The sequence below is a fragment of the Canis lupus genome, chromosome 21, assembly GCF_003254725.2.
Source record: "Canis lupus dingo isolate Sandy chromosome 21, ASM325472v2, whole genome shotgun sequence".
NCBI classification, from domain to species: Eukaryota; Metazoa; Chordata; class Mammalia; order Carnivora; family Canidae; genus Canis; species Canis lupus.
In genome coordinates, this window is record NC_064263.1 from 1,803,997 (window position 1) to 1,821,609 (window position 17,613).

Below are 17,613 nucleotides of genomic sequence, written 5' to 3' on the forward strand. Positions count from 1 at the left end.
GTGTTTTAGCTGCCTACCCTGCTCATATATAGAAAGAAAAAAAAACAATACCATGCTAGTGTTAAAAATTAAAATGGAGTATGAGAATGTGGTTTATGGTTTTTAAAGCTAGAAAAGGATGATCAGTGGAAAACTGGAAGGGCCATAATAAGGCTTAAAAAAACAGGATCATCATTGAGGTAGTGAATCATATATGTATATATGATTATTACATATATATAATTTTCTAATATATATTAACAAAATACATACTAAGTGCTACAGTAACTGGTTTATAGCACTCCATATCAATAGAGATGAGCCAAATGCTAATTTGGCTGTGTGCTCCATACCAGGGCTTCATTTGTTATATAATCAGTTGCATCTGTTGCAGTGGAGATTCCTTTTTCAGCAATTAAAGTGAACCCAAAGCTATTACTAGAAATTTGACAATTTATTCATTCATTCATGTATTCAGCAAACATGCAATGAGAACTCAGTAGGGGCTAAATGCTGGATACAAAGGTGAACAAGATATTGCACCAGGTGTCAAGGAGCTTGTGATACAGTGACAAAGATGGAACTATAAGAGAACTTTAATCCAATGTAATATAAAAGTAAATGCAAGAAATCAGAGGCTTCCTCTGAAGGGTAAGTACTCTTCTCATCTAGTCTAAAGCCATCAGAAAATGTTTTCAAGATGAATTCTATCTAATCTGAGTCCTGAAAGACCATTAGAGATTAGTTTAGCAAAGCTCTAAGTAGGGAAGGAAAGAAACCCGAGACAAAGGAAAGACAATATATGAATACTTAGAAAAGAGAGGCAGCAGGGTGTGCTTTTTAGATTAAAATAATCAGGAGACCAGAGTGTGAGGGAGAGAAGTGAGAGGACAAGTAAGGCTGGATAGATAAGGCAAGACTGATGATGAAATGCCTAGTATGCCATACTAAAATGATAGGATTCTTAAAGGAAAGCAATATAAATTTTAGGAAGATCTCTCTGTCTGCAGTGTCATTTGGAACAAAACAAAAGGGAAAAAAAGACATATCATGATCCTAAAGCTGTAATAAAGGCAAAGATTAGTCAGGAATGAAGAGGTGATATAACGTGGGTGGGGATAAATTCATTAAGATTACTGATTGATTAAATTGGAGGCTAGAAAGGGAAAATGAGAATTTAGGGAGACTCTGTGCTACTAGACAATGGATAAAGATGCAGGGAAAGGCATGTTCTTAAAGTGAAAGCTCATGAATTCAGTTTGGGGCAAGTGGAAAAGTACTTCTTAGGGCATTAATTTTGATCAGAAAATTTTGTAATCATAAGGGAGATACAGGCTAATGAGATATTATTAAATGGTAACCAAATAGATGGTTATTAAACTTTGAGAATAGATTAGCTTGCCAAGGAAATACAAGTAGGGTGTTGAAAATGGAACCCTGAGAAGCACTGGCATTTCAGAGAACAGCAAAGGTAGTGGAACCTATAAAAGGATGGGGAAAAGCAGGAAAGTGTGAAGTTACTAAAAAAAGGAAAGAGTCTTTCATTGTCGATGAAAGAGCAGTTGACAGTGTTGAAGAGCAGTATGGGAAGGCTGGCCCAGCCAAGAAGGGGTGCCCCATAGCAGCGAGGCTGCCTTACTGCTCTACATACAATGCACAGTGAATGTGAAGGTGTGGTCAGATCTAGGAGGTGAAGAGAACCTTCCGAGCTCTGCAAGAGTCTAGAACCCCTCCGTTGCCAATTCCATTGTATTAGACATATAGACCGTGGCCTTAGCCTGTGACCTACAATAGTCTCTTGGTCTGAGTGTAAATAACCATCAATTCAGTGAAGTCTCCTTCTCTTGGGGGCATTTCTAACTCTTCTACCTGGTGCCCTCCTAGCTGTTCCACCTCCTTTTCTGAGATCTCTAATTTCTCCAGTCTTCAGCCCACAGTTCTGGGGATCCTCAGCTCTGGAAACTAGATACACTTCTATAAATAAATGGGAAAATGAGGTTTACATCCTAAGACTTTGCTTAACCTCCAACTTTGGGGGAAGGAATTGGTTTAACACACACAGGGTGAGGGTGAAAAATACTGCATCACCTTCCTCAGTTTAAATTTAGGTATTTGCATTTCTGTCCTTCACATCTTATTGTTTACCTCTTTCTCAGATCTCAACCTCTTCAAGATTTACAAACTACGGATTTAATACCCTTTCACCACCCTACAGTCCTCTTGCTCCTCAACCACCTCCCACCTCCCTATCCAGTTTAGAGTTTACAGTTCGTTACTTTAGTTACTTCCTTCACTGTACCTTCACTCACACTGACCCTTACCTTCTCTCATTTTCACAGACTAAACTCTCTGTTTACTTCAAATCCACCATCAACGTGCTGTGTTCATGAGTGCAGCCGGAAGAGGCACAAAGTCATGCCTAAAGGTCACAGTTCATGATATTAATTACGAGTGAGTTTTTCAATTTCCCAGCAATACTACCACATTTCCCTAGTCTGTTTACTATTCCATCCCACTGGATGGAATAATTTACATCTTATCCTTTGTCCCCTAGCTCCGCACCTTCTTGGCCTTTCTAATTATCGTGTTCATATTTAATTGAGAAAATACAAACAATCATAAGAGTAGGTCCCTCACATGCACTCCCACCTGTATTACATTCATATATTCTACCTTGCTTTTACTGAGTTGCTGTGAATAAATTGTCTGTGCATATATTAAAAGCCAACCCCTTTACTTGTGTGCACTGACTTTCATTCTATCCCATTTTGATGGCTCAAGGATGTCTTTCTAGAAAACTCCCTCTGTCTCTCCTTCAGCACCAATTTTTGTGTCCCTATTCAATTATTCCCATAACTATAAAAAAATTGACCTAACCTTCTAAAAAATTTTTTTTTTTTTTTTTTTTTTTTTTTTTTTTTTATTTTTTGGCAATTTTATTTTATTTATTTTTTCTTTTTTTGGCAATTTTATTTTTTATTCTCCCTTCCTTCTCCCATTATACCTCCAATGCAATATTGAACTGGAAATAGTAATAATAGTGGGCATCCTTGTCTTATTCATGACTTTAAGGAGAGGGATTTTAACATTTCACATTTAATGTTTGTTCTATGTAATTGGTAGATGCCTTTTATCAGAGTGAAATGTCCTTCCTTTTTTTTTTTTTTTTTTTTTTTTTTTTATTTTTTTTATTGGTGTTCAATTTACTAACATACAGAATAACACCCAGTGCCCGTCACCCATTCACTCCCACCCCCCGCCCTCCTCCCCTTCTACCACCCCTAGTTCGTTTCCCAGAGTTAGCAGTCTTTACGTTCTGTCTCCCTTTCTGATATTTCCCACACATTTCTTCTCCCTTCCCTTGTTTTCCCTTTCACTATTATTTATATTCCCCAAATGAATGAGAACAAAAGACATGAACAGAAATCTCACAGAGGAAGACATAGACATGGCCAACATGCACATGAGAAAATGCTCTGCATCACTTGCCATCAGGGAAATACAAATCAAAACTACAATGAGATACCACCTCACACCAGTGAGAATGGGGAAAATTAACAAGGCAGGAAACAACAAATGTTGGAGAGGATGCGGAGAAAAGGGAACCCTCCTACACTGTTGGTGGGAATGTGAACTGGTGCAGCCACTCTGGAAAACTGTGTGGAGGTTCCTCAAACAGTTAAAAATATACCTGCCCTACGACCCAGCAATTGCACTGTTGGGGATTTACCCCAAAGATACAAATGCAATGAAACGCCGGGACACCTGCACCCCGATGTTTCTAGCAGCAATGGCCACGATAGCCAAACTGTGGAAGGAGCCTCGGTGTCCAACCTTCTAAAAAATTTAAACTTACCACTCCTTCCACTGATTTTCCCTTCTAGCCAGACATTTTGAAGAGAGCTGTCAGTGGTCACTGTGTTCATTTCCTCTCTTGCCATTCTCCCTTAAGCCTATTGCCAGCAGTCTTCCTTATAATACTCTGCAATAATGACTCTCTTCCAGGTGAACAATGACCAGGCCATTGCTAAATTTAAAGGTAGGTTTTCACCTATGAGCGGCATTCAATGTGATTAACCATTCTTTTTATTCAAGCATTTTCCTCATGTGATTCCAGTATACTACAATTTCATGTTTTTATTCCTATTTCACTAGCTACTCCTTATCTCTTTTGCTAGTTCTTGTCTTTTCAGCTTCTAAATATTGATGTATTCTAGAAAAAAAATATATTCTCCATTTAAACTGACTCGTGATGGCAACAGTTTTTTTTTTTAAGTTTCTTTACCTTTCCTTTTAATTTTCCTTTCAAGAAACTCTAGGTTTCTCTCTCTCTCTCACTCTCTTTTCTCCTTTTTCTTCATTATATGCATCATAGTTCTTAGTTTTATAAATTTTTAGAATAATTTTGTTTATTTAGTGTTCCTCTCTTAATACCTCACCATTTTGTAATCCTCTACCAATACTCCCAGACTAAATTCCATGAAGCCAGGAACCATCTATGGTTAACTCACAACTATATTCGTGATCTTATTCATAAACATTGACTCCATCCCAGACAAATTCCACCTTGTTCTGGTCTCAGTTACTTGGACCCAGCTTCAAGTCTTTGATATTCCAGTGCTCTTTCTTATGCTAATTATAACTTCTACTTGCAGTCAACAGCTCTTTACTCTCTGTGCTTCTGCCTCAGCTCCTAAACATTTCTTGACCTCTGTCAATGAAAGGCATCTTCTGAGATAATTTGGTAAATCTTATTCAGGATTCAGAACCAGTTTTTAGTCATCACTTCAAGAACTGTCATTTAAGAAGTAGGATCATAAAAAAAGAGAAGAAAGGGAGAAATAAGAGCATAGGTCGGGCCTCAGATTTTAAAGGGGTTCAGTGAAATGTAAACACTAAGTGACACTCTATGGGGCTCTAAACTGGCTTCCTACTACACAGAAGCCCTTAGTGTCTTTCAGCTAACTTAAACATACACCTCATTTTCTCCCTAATTCTCTCCTTTCTCATTCAACATTCATTGATTTTTTTCAACAACTCTTCATTGAAATTCTACCATGTGCTAGGGACTGGGGATACAGATGTGAGTAAATACGAGCATTAGTAGAGGATTATAAATTGGTAAAATATTAGCAAAGGAACATTAAATAAAATTATTCTAAAACTATATAAAATAAGTTATTATATATAATTATATATAATAAATATATAATGAAAAAAGGAAAAAAAAAAGAAAAGAAAAAACAGAGTGCTTTGAGGGGATTCCTGACAACATCTATCTTTCTTACTTTTGCCATCATGACTCAGGTCCTGGCAATGAAATATTTTCTCTTGGCTCTGGTGTGTACATCTTCCTCCTACATCTTGGCCACTCATTTAATTGACTGAGAATTTTGGATAAGAGCAGCTTTGTCAGTAAACCTGTTTGCAAAATAGACTCCAAAGTTAGATTGGGTGTATTTAAATCTGTACTCTACCTCAGAGTAGATCTGTGGCTTTGAACAAAATATGAATCACTCTATGCCTCAGATTCCTTGCCTTTAGAATGGAGATAACACTGTCATTTGCCTTGTAGGTTGTTGTAGTGATCAAATAAAGTAGTACACACAAAGCAGTTAGAAATTTGCCTGGTTCATAGTAAAGACTCAATAAATGATAACTATATTATTTTTATTATCTGCACTTATTACCTCTGGTGGTCATAATTGAATATATTCGGCTTATGCCTTCCAGATTTGATTGGGATATAAATGCCAAATTTTAATATTCATTTTACTTTGTGGAATTTAAAGAGAGGCAAATGGAAGAGGGATAATTACAATTTTATTTTCCAGACAGATGTATTCCCATGAGTAAATTCTTAAGAAAGAAATTTTAGCCACTAATAGGAATTATGAATCTATAGAAAATTTGTTGTCTATATATTGTTGTATTTCTACCGACTAACACAAGACCTATGCATCTTGTCTCCATCTTCCTGTCCAGGGTTTGGAAGGAAAAGTGACTCATAATTCTTTGTTAGAGAAATCTTCATTACTTGCTCAAACTTTTAATGAATATTTATGCTGAAGATGTCAGCAGTATCTAGTTATACGTTAATCATTTTTCCTTCTATTTTTTCACCGTTCATAGATCAGACCTTAGGGAATATGCATTACAGTTATTTCTAAAGTGGTCTGGAGATCTGGTTATAGAACTCAATTAACCCGGTACTCTCACACCATGAAATTCCAGCTGGAAGTTGGGTAGGAGTAAATATTAATGCCTTCATTAAATATTTCCTAATCAAATGACCCTGGGACCACTGAACCTATATTATTTAATAAAATTGTAGTCTATTAAGTCAGAACGACATTGCCACCACTTGCAGTCTTGGAATTAATAGCATTGTTTCCCTATTACCTAAAAGTCACGTTATAGATATTATTGCCATTGAATGTAAATAATATTCATGAGATAATGGATTAGAATTGGTAAAACTAGAATTTTTATGACAATGTTTATGAATAAGTAGGATAAAAAATGTCAATATGAGAAAGGATACATTTAAAATGTAGAATCCCCCCCCCAAAAAAATAAAATAAAATGTAGAATCCCTTAGTATATTTGAAATTTCCTGAGTTTTCTGATACCAAGTCAACTTCAGAATTGTATCTCTGTCCTCACGTGTGAAAAACATGTTTATAATGAACTTTAAAGCTCTTAAAATATTGATGATAAATTAGAACATCACTATTGTATTCTGTATTTAAATCCATTCCTGTCATTTCCCCACACAATGGCATTAATATTTACAGCCAAATAAGTCTAAGCCATACCAAAAATTCATGAAATGACAAGTTTTTGAAGAAATCGTTTCTTTCCAATAGTTCATTTGATTTTAGACATTTATTTAAGATCATATAATAATAAGTAAATAAACTTTGAATCAAATGATATGTGATGCTCTGAAGAATATAAAGCTTAATCATGCATCAGTGGAGAAAATAGTGACACCATATATTGATGTCCCAATGTCCAGAAAAGACAGGAATCATACAATATCCAAGCCTGCAGTGTGACTTAATTTGGCATCAAAGTCAGCATAAAGAAATTTGATATCTGACCATTTTCAGGGTAATTGCTAAGGCCATCCTCTCCCGGGTTGAGAATTAGCGTTTACTGTGCAACTTTAGCCTGCTACTGTCTGATGAAGCTTGCAAGGATGGATGTAACACCTCAGTGAAGCCAGTCATGTGAAGCATATTTAGAAATGGTTAATAATTTATAAATGATGTGCTTCATTTAAATTTGGTAGTGTGCACCTATGGCAGAGGAGAGTTTGGGACAGCCAGAGTCAGATTTACTCTATGTCACAGCTCAGCACTTTCTTCAAGGACTGTATTATGTGTAAACTTTATAGTGTTTTAGTTGGAGAAGTGAGAAAAGATATTCAGGAGATTAAATTCATCATTTTCAAAACGCCAAAGTCAGTCATCTAAACTGTAGTACTTATAAGGAAAAAAAAATAACAGCATTGCATTTCTAGTGTTCTTTGTATAAGGTTGAAAAATAGACATAGAGTAAAAAGAAACATAGCTCTAAATTATTTCTACCACTCCTATTAAGATACAGTATTTATATTTGAAGTCATAATGATTTAATATTTGGAAAACTTTATCTTTTCTCAATCATAGATACTTAGTTGTATGCATACATAGACCATGAAAGTTTCTACATCTTAGTCTGGATATTATATATGCTTCTATTGAATGAGAAGAGACAGATCTCACAATTTTTTCTGATTTGTGTGCTTTTTACTATTGTTGCAAGTTAAAATAATCTATAATACTTAGATATTATCTCTTTAAACTATCAAAAACCTAAAATGCAACTGCATTAAATTTATATTTCCTTCATAATATGCCTGTTGTTTTCTAATCACTGAGGAAATTAGTAAGGGCAGGAGCTAGTTGTGAAATATAACTAAATTAATTTAGTGATTAAAGAATTCCCTCTTGTTTTGGATAATTTAAGTTTTCAGTGAAGTTTTAAGTCTGCAATGATCATATTAGCTTTTATCTTCTTAGTTTCTGTGCGTTTAAGACAGATTAGATAGTATTTGATAATAAATCAAATAAAGTTAACATTATTTAGCAATAAAGCTTTTGATTAAAAATAATTAAATAAAATGCATTCCCTCTCCCCCCAATTATAGGAAATATTTTTTGGGAAAGTTATGTTTTCCTTATATGTAGATAAAAAGCAGATTTTTTTTCATTATGCTCAGTGCTTCCAGTACTGTAGTGTCTATACTAGAATCTATAAATCTGTAGAATGTAGACGTGCTCAGGCAATTGTGAATTTAGAAATGAAATTCAAGATGGCCAGTTGCATTAATGAAATTTTAGATATCTAAGAATTATCTTGATGTGTGTGGGCTACATAGACATACATAAAAGAATACAGGATTTAACATTCATTCAATATACAGAAAATGATCAATTATTATGTATCCCAAATGGAAAGTTAACCAAGGAAACACAAAAAAGGAATAAAACAAAAATTTTTTGCCTTAAAACATACTTAGAAACTAAGAAAAGAATAATGTTAACTTCAGGGAAATCACTTTATAGTCATAGAATTTGAAGAGAGCTCAATCTGATACTGGTAGCCTCTCAAATAAAGATATATAGTGACAGTTTTAAAGAAATGATCTTCACTGCCTTTAGCATTTTTTTCAAATAGGGGATATGTGAGAAGTTATTTTCATACTTGCATAGGTAAGAGGGTACAATGCCGCCACCCTCACCCCACCCCCATTAAGAAAATAAGTGTTTCTCTCAGGCCTAATGGAATCCTCACTCCACATGGGCAGTATCTTAGGCAGATGTATGTCTATAAGGAAGGTGGTAGGTTCCAAGCAACCTGGCACCTTCTCGCTTGGGTGGGTGTATTGGCTCTTGCTTTGTGTGGCTGCTCTCAGCAAGTCAATTTCTGTATATTTCACCATTAAAGAAATCTCTACACTCATTTTCTTTAGCTGTTGGTTGTTCCAGTAGTCACGTCTCTTTGGGATGACCAGGCCACAGACCACACTATTCAAAGAGAGTATGAAGTAGGAGCATAATGTAATTATTGTACATTCTAACTTGCTGGGGAACATCTAGAAAGAAACGATTGAGAGCAATCAAATAGAACATAACATTGGACATGAAATTTGAATTGAGCTTTGTTCATATTTCAGAAACGAAAAATAAACATTTAAAATGTGTTTATGACTTTTTATTTTGCTACTTTAGCACATAAAGTTGCTTAAGAATTAGTTCAATGAGTGTTAGTTTTTGGAGTCCTCAAATGACAAAGTTTTCTTCAAATGGCAACTTTTCTTCAAAGGCAGTCCTATGACTTTGACCTTACTAACTAGATGCTAGCGAGGCACATACTAGAAAAAATCAGAAACTATGCAACTAAGCAATTTCTTCAAAGAAGATATCAAAAATAATTTTTTCAATGACATTTTAGCAAAGTTAGGTGATTTCTCATTTAACAGAAGAAATACCTGCAAATAATTTAAATTTTCTCAGCTACTGTGATTGTAGTATTCTAGCCTAAACTGACAGCTAATTTGGCCCAGTTAGTTAGTTAAATAAAGATAAAGACATCAAGCAGGCTAAAATGTTGCATCCTGATTTAGAATGTCATTCTCACCCTCAGGGCCTCCACATCTGCCTCATCTGTAGTACTTAATATCTAACAAACTCAATTTCCAGAAAGCAACTCCCAACTGTGAAAGTGTTATTTCTCAGACACTTACAGATCACAAATTCTAGATTCCAACTCAAAGACTTACTTATGTATGAATTAAGTTTCAAGGGAATAGACATCTGGTACTTTGCTAAATCTGTGGGAGTGTTTTAGCTCAGCTGCCTTTTATTCATGTTGTTCTTTTCTTCAGAGTCAGAGAGATCCTTCTCTTAATCTTTTCCCTTATGAAGTAAAAGATGGGGTTCAGATTCAAAAGGAATTGTGATACCTTAAATTTCCCATAAATTCTAAACCTTCTGATTATAAAACTAATATATCCTCACATTAGAATCAAAATAATCTCTAGACTTAAAATCCAGAGATAGCACCTTTGTAAAACAATCTCTGATATTTTCTATTTCATATGTAGACAGATATATCAACAGAGACATATGTAGATTTAGTTTGTTTTGTTTGAAGGAAACTGGAACAGGTTTATAGATGCAATTTTCTCATTTTTATTTAATATTATGTTGTGATTATTTAATCCTTTCCCAAATGTTATTCAAATATATTTTATTGGCTACATAACATTCCAGTGATGTGTTTTGTAATTTATTTAACCATGTTCATGTGATCAGATTAATTTTTATGTTTTATATGATGATGCAGGAGTATCCTTGTACATAAATTTTTGTATTTATAGCTAATAATTCCCTTCAATGAGCATCATAGAGGTGGAATTTCTAAGTCTGAAAGTAGCTTTCGATAATTTTTTTCTAAGAATTTTGATTTAATTATACTCTTGTTAGCATCATAAGGGATCAATAATTTTTTAACATTTCATTATGACATATTGTATACCATTTTATTAGATGGTTGCTAATGTGAATTATCCTAAAAGTATAGCAAAACCCTAATTCATCATTGCTTAGGTTTGCATTTTGATTATTAGTCAGATACATTTTCTATATACATATTTCCTCATTGAATTACATATAAAATAGCTTTTCTTTTTTTCCCTATTCAATTGTGATTTCTGTTCCTTGGTTCTTAAAATAATTTGGTATGACCATTAATGATTGTATTTCCTGCAATGCTGATTTTAATTTGATGATAGTATACTATAGAAAGAAGATTTACGTTTTTATGTAGGTAAATTTATTGATCATTTTCTTTCTTATTTATTTCCATTGATTTTTGAACTTCTTTTTTTTAATAATTAATTTATTTTTTATTGGTGTTCAATTTGCCAACATACAGAATAACACCCAGTGCTCGTCCCGTCAAGTGCCCCCCTCTGTGCCCGTCACCCATTCACCCCCACCCCCGCCCTCCTCCCCTTCCACCACCCCTAGTTCGTTTCCCAGAGTTAGGAGTTTAAATAGTATTCAAAAAATTTTCCCTTCCTCTGAAAAAATAATAAATAAAATTTACATCCATAAAAGTAATATGACTTTCCATTTAAATTAGCATTTGAAAGTGGCAACAGAGAAAAATAGATATATGTATTATTTTAGGTTCAATATGACTAATATTTCTAAATCTAGAATCTTAAAGTAATTATAAGTAAATTAAAAAATAGAAGTTCATTGGATAAAGAAGATGTGGTTTATTATGTATCCAATGAACTTCTTTTTTTTAATGTATCCAATGAACTTCTTTTTTTAATGTATCCAATGAACTTTTTTTTTAATGTATCCAATGAGCCTTTTTTTTAAATTTACTTATAATTACTTTAAGATTCTAGATTTAGAAATATTAGTCATATTCAACCTAAAACAATACATATATCTATTTTTCTCTGTTGCCACTTTCAAATGCTAATTTAAATGGAAAGTCATATTACTCTTATTGATGTAAATTTTATTTATTATTTTTTCAGCTGAAGGGAAAATTTTTTGAATACTATTTAAAATTCAAAATATTCTTAGAATATCTAAAAGGTTATACCAGTTTCTTTTGTTCTTAGGTGCAAAATTGCCTAAGGTTTAGAGAATGATTAGCTATGGAAGGGAGAAAGTCGGTAAATATTTAATCTAAATTAATAAAAAATGCATGTAAGCCAAACCCACAGACCAGTAAATGCTACTAAACTTCTGCTAAAAAGAGCCTTTTAAGACTAATGTGGCTCCATTTGTTCAATGGTAAAGGCAGATCTGCTTTATAAAACAATGCTTGGGAATCTGTATTGTTAGTGACATCATAGGTTGTCAAAATATTTCTTTTGTAAATTTTATTTGAGATTGTCAGTAAGCCCATTTAACATCTTATTGCTGAACACACTTTATTGTGGCTTCAAGTTTTAATTTCATGACAATGCAAAAAATTCTGACTTTTTAGGTAACATTTTTCTTCCTTTTTTTAAATGACAGTTGGTCAGCGGCTAAGGCTTAATGACATTTATCAGCTGCCTAATTAAAATGTAGACACTTTTATAATAATTGCAAATGTGACCTTCATTTGTGTATTTTTGCTATCTAGCACGTTCAGCCAAATGTCAGAAAGAACCCAAATCCATTCCTTCCCATAATGTTTAATTATATCATATTGAGAGTGTTCATTTTTCAGTTACTCTGATTTATGAAATCACACTACTTCCCTGGAGAGTGGGTAGCTGTAGTTCCAATATCCTAATGAGCAGTGATTGTAAGCCTGTGTCTACAAGCTGCCAAAACAAGTAGCCAAAAAATGAAAATCCATTCAATTAACAAGTTGGTTTGTCTTCATGATGCCAAACAATAGCTATGATTTGTTTTTCTCTGTACAACTAAGGGATTCACAGACTTGTGATAGATTGTTTCAGCTTTCTGATCTTTCCTGGTATCTTCAGGTCTTTACATCAGATTGCCAGGGTGAAATCACCTCTTGGATTTTCCAACAGGTAAAATTTGTAGCCTCCCATTACTTTCCAAGTTCTACCTTCACCATACCCAGAAGCACTGGCCTAGTTAACTCTGTCTTCTAAATTCTCTCCAGATCCTTCCAGCTCATGATCCACAATTTCAAGAAAGTAATATTTATAGCATAGAAATCTGATTATGGTGGATGTCCGCCCAAAATACTTCAATCACTCCTTTCAAACTTTATGGTCAAACAAACTTTTCTTCTGAGGGACAAGGCCATTCTTACCTATTTGTATGAATTTAATGTCTTCTTCCTATCTTTTTTTCTCTAAATTTTAAGCAATTAATAATGAATAGTGACAGTTTCTCAATTCGATCAGTCCATGTTTCCTTTTCAGCCTTTCAGTTCTTACTATTTCCCTAATCTTGTTATGTGTTAACTAGAAAGCAGTGAATATTTTATGAAAATGTAATGTGGGGGGTGTTCCATTTATATATAAGTAATCACTTCTATTAATAGAACTAAAGATTTATAAACCATTTAATCTTAATTTATAAAAATTCCAATTCAAAGACATAAATCAAACATTTAATATATAAATTTATTTTTATTATGATTTTTAAAATATATTAAATAATCTTCCATTAGGAGATTTTATCTATATTAGATAACCATTGTAGTGTTGATGTAAAGAACTTTATTCTCTTAAAAAAAAAACTTTGGGTATAGTTTTACAAAGTAAACATAAAATTAAATCTATCAAAGTATCAAAATGTGTACTTTGTTAGGAGTTTATTGTCACCTTGAAAATATAAGTGTCTTCATGTAATGTAAATATTTGGATGAAGCATTGAACTGGGAGAATTGCTTTGGTAGGTTTGAATTTGGAGTTTAAAATGCGTTTTTAGGAATACCTGGGTGACTCAGCTGTTGAGCATGTGCCTCAGCCCAGGTCGTGATCCTGTAGTCCTGGGATCAAGTCCTACATCAGGCTCCCTGCATGGAGCCTGCTTCTCCCTCTGCCTATGTCTCTGCCTCTCCCTGTGTGTCTCTCATGAATAAATAAATAAAATCATTTAAAAATATAAAATGCATTTTTAAAGAGCAGTATAGTTTGGGGGCATTTCTGGTTATTTTTTTTTAGTCAAATGTTTTCTCTTGTTTACTATTATGAAATTTTTGTAGTGAAATATAAAGATTTCAAATCCCAGCTAAGAGTTTACTCAGTTTCTCATTTGATCAGGAAACATGCTACAGTGTAATTGAGAAACTCTCATGATCGGACCTAGTAGGTGGAAGACAATAGATTAAGAAAATAACAATTCAAAAAATATTTGATATTTCAAATTCTGAAAAAAATACAACATGAAGTAAAATGATAAGAACTTTGTCAAATCTGGAAGTTTTTGGAAACAAAGGAAGGTAAGTATTGATTATCTAATTGCCCATTATTTCATACTTTATTGACAGTCCGTTTTTCAGTGTGCTATATTTTTGATTTACACTACTGCATCAAAAATTTTTCTTAATGACTTAATTTCCAACTCCCCAAAGCTGTTTTCCTGAAGTTTAAATCCTAACTGTCATTCATTACCTGCCTGACATTGTGTAAATTACTGAATCTAATCCTCTGTTAAATCAGGATAATATTAATGACTTCACAATGGCTACTCTGAAGATTGAGATATGTATGAATTGTCAAGAACATTGTACAAAATAGGAAATCTACAAGTTATTTCATAAGCATTATTTTTACTTCCTTACAAACAGGAAGTTACAAATTGTATCATGATAATTATTCTTCCTATTGTTATTAAACCCAATAGTACTATAACAGCTTGGAATTAAAATCAAAGTGATATGCATCTACAGTTTTTTCAAAGAAATGTGGAATTATTTTTTATATTTTTGCTCCTATATTTTTGCTTTCTTAGGATGATATAGTCTCAGGTTAACTAGCTTTATTTCAGGGAGATGTTAGATTTTATATCATAATGTTAAAGAAAAGGTTCAGGAAGAAAACATTAAGCCACTAGATTGGGGAGGGGCAGGCTTTACATTGAATCTTTTGGTCAATAAGTGACCTAATATTTATATCATTCAAAGATCTCCAGTGATAAATCTGAAATGGAGTTCCCTTAATAAAACTGTTCCCCCACCTGAAAGAATAGGTTTTTTAGAACTGAAAGATAAAAAAAAATACACATGCCAGAATTGAAATTATTTTCTGTCCCTATTGAGGAGAAATTTAATCTGGCCAAGAAGTGGTTGAATAAAATTTTTAATAACTGTGTTTTGTAATGATAGTTATTATATGCATTTTCTCATAGGAGTCCTTAGCAGAATCTGCATAAATGGTAGACTTCTCATGTACTACAGTAATGTAAAAAGTTGAATTATTCCCCCACAGGGTTTACTATGATGCCTTGTATATGGTCAGTATTGCATAAGTATTGTTGAATAGAAAACCTAAAAGTTAAAAGAATGATATTTTCTATAATTTCTCATTACAAAAGGGAATAATATAAATAATAATCTGCTATGAGTTATACAATAAATTAAAGAAATATTCCTACAGCTGTACCAGAATTTATATATCCAAGCAAGTCACATCTTTTAAAGTGTTCACTTCTCTTAATATTACTGGCTTTTATTGCCAGAAACAGTTTTTAAACATCTATTTTGAAATGGCCTCCATAGCCTTATGAATTTATGTCTATGCATTATTAAAAGAAGCTTTATTTATGATAATAAAATGCAATGAAACTAGATGGATAGAGATTATTCATTAAAGAAGAAATTCAAAGAGAAATATACTGAGGTTAGGAGAACTGAAAATAAATTATACCAGGGGAAACTATATAAACCTTCTATATCATAGAGCTATAGAAAGACAGCCTGGAGGAACTGGAAAAGAGACCCTGGGAGAGAAAACAAGACAGAGTTAAGGAAGATTCTGATCATGGAAGTGAGAGGAACTGGGAACACAGAAGGAGTTTAACCAATTTAAGATACTGGTAAAGGCTGTATAATTTAGACACCCATACCTCACTGCCCCAGCATTATAATCAAGAAATCATATTAGTATGAAGTAAATAGTACTTGGAATAGGATCTGCATATGGTCTAGTTACCTCCACATTATGGCCAAAGATTGGGGAGAAATTCCTTTGAATTCAAGCCTTATAGGATGAGGTCATGAGTGAGAATTTGAGTTAAATATTAAAGGCTTAAATAAGTATGGCACATATCTGATCTGTTGTTGGCTTTTTGTTGTTGTTGTTTTGTTTTATTTTGTTTCTTGGCTCTGGTCAAAGTTAGTGGGAGACAAATCATGTATTTGTATTTCTGCACTATCTTGACTTATACTTGGTAATGTATTTTTCTTCTTCATAAGAAAGTGGAATTGCAAATTATTGTAAAGCATGTCATTTTTTTTTTTCCTTTAGCTTGGTACTAATTAAAATTCCTGAATTAGAAGAGTTGACTCAATGCCATAATGTGGTCTTTCTTTTTTTTTTCAGGTGCAAATTCAAAATTTTGTCTTAGATAAATGTCTTTGCCTGAAATAAGTGTCTCTTCCTGAGAAGATATTTTAGTTTATATAATGTGTTTAACTGTCAAATATTATTCAGGAATAAAATAGATTGTAAATTGCCTGAGGCCATCTCTTTTCACTGTCTTCAGGGCAAGATTTCACATAGATTTGGTGCTCAATAGCTATATCTTTTTAATGGGTATTGGCTTTAAGATATGTATCTAGGCATTGAAGTTAAAAAAATAGATGGCATTTAAAACTTGTAAAATAACTATTATTTCCATAAGTTTTTTGCATATTTGACATAATGCACCATTTGTTTTAAGATGTAATTGTAATATTTGTACCTTAATAAAAAGCTTTTTAAGAAGGAGAAATGAAAAAAAATCTCCTCCCATACCAAGTGACACTATTGAAGTCAGCATCAGTCTTTATAAATATCTTCTTTAACCCCTTGTCATTATACAAGTCCTTAATACATGTATTTTGCACTGCCTTATATTATAGTGAATATATATACATGTTAACCCTCTCCTGTCCCCATTTGCATTATCCTGCAAGCACATTGACTTGGAGCACGAACGGAGCTCATAGACGGCACCCAGGAGATTCACAATAAACTTTCATGGGTTTCCACTAATCAGCATACTTTCAGCATTCAAGAACATGACATATCTATACACAACTGAAAATACTAAATACCTGTGTTAGTGTGTCCTTGGCTTATATAAAAACTTGTTGTATGGAAGTTTTGAATCACTATATTATACACATGTAACTAATATATTGTATGATATACAACTGATGAACTATTGAACTCTACATCTGAAACTAATGGTGTACTAAATGTTGATTAATTGAATTTAAATAAAAAAAGAAAAAATATTATACTGCATGCTAACTAACTGGAATTTAAGTAAAAACTTAACAAAACAAAATAAAACATAACCCTAATAAAAGCTACGTATGTGCCCTAGTTTCATCTCTCCTCAAATACATGTAATGCATAATATTTACAGAAGATTTTAGAAAGCTCTCAGGGTTCTCTCCCTGAAAGTTATGAATAGATCCAGGTTAAGAACTTGCATACAGAATGCTGGAAAACTTAGAAACAATCTGCATATTAATTGATAGGCAAATCAGTTTTTATTTTTTTTTAATTTTTTTTTAATTTTTATTTATTTATGATAGGCACACAGTGAGAGAGAGAGAGGCAGAGACACAGGCAGAGGGAGAAGGAGGCTCCATGCCGGGAGCCCGACGTGGGATTCGATCCCGGGTCTCCAGGATCGCGCCCTGGGCCAAAGGCAGGCGCCAAACCGCTGCGCCACCCAGGGATCCCGCAAATCAGTTTTTAAATAACTTTCTTCTCAGAAAACATGTCTAAGGAAGAATATGTGCCTGTTAGCTTGGTAGTATTGTCAAATATGTTCACACATATATTTGAAATGTCATGGAATGATAGCAGTTTTTCATTTGCCTCTAAAAAACCCATATGAATATTGATTTTAAAAGGATAATGAT

At 33.3% G+C, this 17,613-nt stretch overlaps 1 protein-coding gene and 1 long non-coding RNA gene across 4 annotated transcripts in view; one reads left to right on the plus strand and one right to left on the minus strand.

Annotated features, from left to right (window-relative positions):
- Window positions 1-17,613, minus strand: part of CNTN5 (contactin 5) — a 1,295,471-nt gene that overhangs the window by 505,343 nt on the left and 772,515 nt on the right. The gene's annotated exons all lie outside the window — the stretch shown is intronic.
- LOC112643188 (uncharacterized) lies at window positions 1,728-16,684 on the plus strand. Its single transcript, XR_003125692.3, has 5 exons — window positions 1,728-2,087; window positions 2,319-2,430; window positions 3,985-4,018; window positions 13,796-13,974; window positions 16,076-16,684. It is a non-coding gene; the product is annotated as an uncharacterized LOC112643188 (long non-coding RNA).